This window comes from Macaca thibetana, chromosome 17 (genome assembly GCF_024542745.1).
Source record: "Macaca thibetana thibetana isolate TM-01 chromosome 17, ASM2454274v1, whole genome shotgun sequence".
NCBI lineage: Eukaryota > Metazoa > Chordata > Mammalia > Primates > Cercopithecidae > Macaca > Macaca thibetana.
Genome location: NC_065594.1, coordinates 18,620,346 through 18,624,878, shown reverse-complemented (window position 1 = coordinate 18,624,878; position 4,533 = coordinate 18,620,346). Strand labels below are relative to the sequence as shown.

Here is a 4,533-nt window from a genome sequence, read left to right as displayed (position 1 = left end):
ATTTTCAGGCAGGTCAAATTCCAGACAAACCCTGCCCAATCTTCTCCACAGTATCATTGTATTAACCAAATTACATCATAACTAAGTTATTAACATATTACTAATGAGGATACCCTGGCATCCAAATGTAATCATTAAGTGGTCCAATAGCCACATTTGAACCTTCGTTGCTGTGGGTGGTCTTGTTAAAGAAAAACAGAAAGCCAGTTACCTTTTCTGACCCACAGTCCTCTGGTTTTGTTAAACATTCATGAATTGTGATTGGACTACAAGATGGGTGTAAAGCGAGGGCCAGTCTCTGAGGTCACACAGAAAGCTTGGAAAATGCAACACAACCGTGTTAATTGAATTAAGAGGAGGGAATATTGCCATCACCACTTTGCCATACATATTCCAGACACAGCACAGAGCTTCCCAGATGACAAGAACAGATGTCACACAAGCAGTGGTTTCATAATCATGTGAAATCATTTGTGTGCAAACTGCTTAACAATTAATACTAGGGCAGTGATAGCTAGTGTAGTCATTAAGGTTACAGGTCTAAATGAAATTGTCATCCTTTTAGAGTTTGCTTCATATCTAATAACAATATTCATCAAAGAGATGAGAATATTAACTACAATTAGAAAAATGGCACCTCACCCTTACCTTACTTTATAAGTTACAAATCTCTTTTCACATTAGCTGTTATATGTTATCCTCACAACAACTCTTTGAGACAAGTACTCTTAACTCTGTTTTATAACAAAAAAAAGGGAGGAGGCTCAACCCTAGAACTTGCCAATTTGACAAAACTCAGCAAAAGCACACTTATTTTTAAATATGCACATTTTCCATCAGAATAAAAAATGGTAAGCAAATATTCAACTCTAGTTAATGCTATCTATGCTGAAGTATTTAGGGGCAGTATACTAATATCTGCAAATTTACTTTGAAATCCATCAAAAATGTAAGTGGATCAGTGAATGGATAGAGTGATGGATACATGAATAGATATGTGATAAAGAAAATGTTCATGATTAAGGTTAAATGGTGGGATTAGGGTTGTTCACTGTAAAAGTCTTTAAGCTTTGCTGTTTGTTTGAACGTTTTCATAAAATGTTTTGGAGAAAACTGGAGGCTTAAAGAAATTAAATGACTGTCTTCATGTTATAACCTGAGGCTGGACCGGGACCCAAATCCAGTTCATCTGATCCTAATTCCCATGCCTAACATGAGTATTTTAGAAAACTATTATTGTTCAGTGTTTAAGGGAAAGCAGTAGTGCAGGTAAGCACTAAATTCTGGTTAACTAAGAGCTCTGCAAAACCAGGGTGATCTACCATAAAAGGGATGATATGTAAGTAAGGAGAATGCATTTTTAAATCCCATACTGATTCATCTCAGAGAGTTTTGTCCCTTTTATAGTAGTCCCTTTGGGGTGTTTGACATTTATGGTAATGATGCTGTCTTGCTCAGAGCATTGTTGCCCCTCTTACGGGAGCCCTTTCAGAACTTAAAATACCTCATGTATTCTCAGTGATGACAAACCTTTGTCCAAAGGTTTAAAAAAGTTAAAGGTTTAAAGATTAAAAGATCCAAATGTCAGCAGAAGCCCAGTCAGGTGAATGAAACTCAAGGTTTACAATGTCATTTCTGTGCAAAGCTAACTAGTAACTCCAGGGCCTTGGATACTTTTTTGTTTGTTTGGTTGGTTAATTTTGTATTTTAAAATGAGGTATGCCCTCTAAACTAACAAAACTATTTTTCTTGTGTGACACAAAAATTATCTCTGAAACCTACTCTGTGCCAGGGCAGGTCAATGGCAGAGTCCTTCCTATGCTTCCCCCATCCTAGCACTTACCATTCCTCATGACAGCCACATGTTTAACAGCTGGCTTCTCCAATAGACTGGACACTCCAAAAGCACAGAGATCCTAGAAACTGTCTCACCATACCCCCCAACGCAGTGCCTTTGTTTTTATTTATAAACAATTATTAAAGAGTGAGTCAATGAATGAATAAGTCAACTGATGGACTAATCATGTCGACTGATTCGAGAACTGACCTGACCATATCTTGAGTATATCTGGCCTAATATTTCTACTGCAGTTTAATTTGTTTGGTATGATGTCCCATACATGGAATTCTATGCAGCAACTGAAAAGTAGCAACACCATATGTACAGGTAACAGGTTTTCTGTGGATTTTTTTTTTCTGACTTTTAATTACCATTAATACTTCTTGGCTACCATTCTTGAGTTCTCTAAGTAGACAGTTTCATCTATTGTAAAAAGAAATCTTACTTTTCTATATTTGCCTCTTTTATTTTTTCCTTTCTCTACATTTTCTCTACTTTCTGGTACACATCTCACTGAGATAAGTAACAAGGTAGCCTGAACCCCTGAGTCTTGGCGCTTTCAACTTTTCTACTAAATATAATGGTAACTCCTGGGCTAAGTATAAGTGTTTATTGTGGCCATAAATAAATTTGTCTTTAATACACTTTTAGAGTTTTACTGATTAATGGATTCTGAGTATTACTGGATTTCTTCTCACTATGTTTTAAGCTTGTGATATGCACTGTTTCATGTTACTGACTACTGTGATGAAGTAGCCAAGATCCAAATTATGTATTTTGCTGCAATGAAAATAATAATATGTACTCTCCAGATTACTGTGAAGTTGGGAGAAAACTGGCAAGCAGATCACCTGAAAGTGCTGGTTACGTGGTAGACGCTGGTGAAAGATTCCCATTGCCTTTCTTGGATTTCGCTCAGCTCTAGAGAACTGTGTCGGCTCCTCCCCATGCATCTGGGCACATTCTGTCCCCAGGTCCTGCCCCTGCTTAGGTATTGTCTTTGCATTTCCATTTCCTGGTTTGGCATATCTCTGGGTCCTGGGGTTCCTCATCTTCCTTCATCCCTGGCTCAGAGTTGGCTTCTTTTCAGACTGTGGCTCTGGCTCTGATTCTGGCTCTGGCTGTGCTTAGGACTTAGCTCCTCCTCTACTTACACACAGCCCCTTCCCCCAAACCCACTCCCACCCTACCCTCCCGCCCCCAACCATGGATCTCCCTAGAGCTCTGCGCCCCCACACTTCTGTACTGCTGCCACTTGACATCAGACGCCAATAGCGGCTTCTTGCCAGACATGCCAACTGGGTTTAAACCCTTGGGTTTGACAATAAAGAAGAGAAAGGAATTGTTTACAACAAGAAGTTAGGCCAAAAAATGAATTTTAGAAATTCATTTGAGATTGATAATGTCACCCCCATAAAACCACTCCTTAGGAAATCTGAACAAACTGAGTGAAAACTTACTGGTTGTTCTCATTGAGGCTGGACCCCAGGATTCTGACCTTGATTCAGGATCAGGGGATCCTGATCTTGATTCAGGATCAGGAAATTCACTTCCGTGGGGGTGCCCTGGTCCGTCCTGGTTTCCAGCTGACCGCGGCCAGCTGCTTCCACAGCAGGAGGAATTTCCTCCGTGGTGCTGGGGGCCCATGACCTGAGATGCGGGGGAGAGATCCCAGCAGACGTGTTCCACACGGACCATCCGTGAGAATGGCTGACCCCACCTGAATGACTTGCTGCTGCAGCTGGACTGTGAGGCTGACCTCCCCAGCGGTGTGGCGCTGGGGTCGCTGCACCTGCAGAATGCCACAGTGGGAGCCAGTACCAGCTGCCAGGTCGCTGGTGGGGGGACCCAACAGAGAGGGAGGCATCTCTCATGCTCCCCAGGGGTTGTCAATGTGATGGTGACCCCTGAGGTGGAAAAATTCATTAAAAATGAATAATTTCTCAAAACCACTACAGGCAACTCCCAGGTACGAAGCCTAATTGAATGCCACTTTTTAAGAACCAGTTTAGTCCTAAGTTAGAGGTGGCAGAAATCTTCATACTATTTGCAAATCAGCTGCGGTGCTTTAACCAATTTCTGCAGTGTTCTAAGTTCTATTAAAGCTTACACTGAAAATGCTTAGTTAACAAATGTACTTTATCAATACAAAACAGATAAGTGTTCACCTACTATTTTTAGGCAATAGCTAGGCAACCCACTGTGTTTCCTTCATCATTTTAGCTACTGAGCTGCTAGAAGTCTATACTCTAGTAAGAAAAAAAATCACTTATTTTTTACTCAGGTTTCTGATACAACCATTTTATATCCCTCCTTCCTTTACTGTGTTAGTCTTGTCATTTTATTCTTGCATTATTACATAAAAACAAACAATCTTGTCATTTTATAATTGCATTATTACATAAAAACAAACAATCACTTGGGGTCTTCATTGTGTTGCATCTGTGTAGTTTTTAAAAAGAAGGAAAAAAAAGTAATTTTCCCTTTTACTCTCCCTATAGAAAGGCTAGCAAGGCCTTAGGGGTTGAGTTCCGAAGTTTACTGTCTTTAGGGGAATTTACAGTTATTTTGTATTTCAAGGACTAAAGCTCTAAATAATCCACCCACCCCACTGCCATGCTGCCCCAAAACTGTGTTTGGAAATGCTCAGCACTTTTGAAAAAGACAAAAAAGTAGATGAGCATCTGGACTGG

General features: G+C 40.2%; 1 non-coding gene across 1 annotated transcript; it reads left to right on the top strand.

The window, feature by feature from the left end:
• Positions 1–3,233: 3,233 nt before the first annotated feature.
• LOC126940889 (small nucleolar RNA SNORD116) lies at positions 3,234–3,327 on the top strand. Its single transcript, XR_007720962.1, has one exon. It is a non-coding gene; the product is annotated as a small nucleolar RNA SNORD116 (small nucleolar RNA).
• Positions 3,328–4,533: the final 1,206 nt, after the last annotated feature.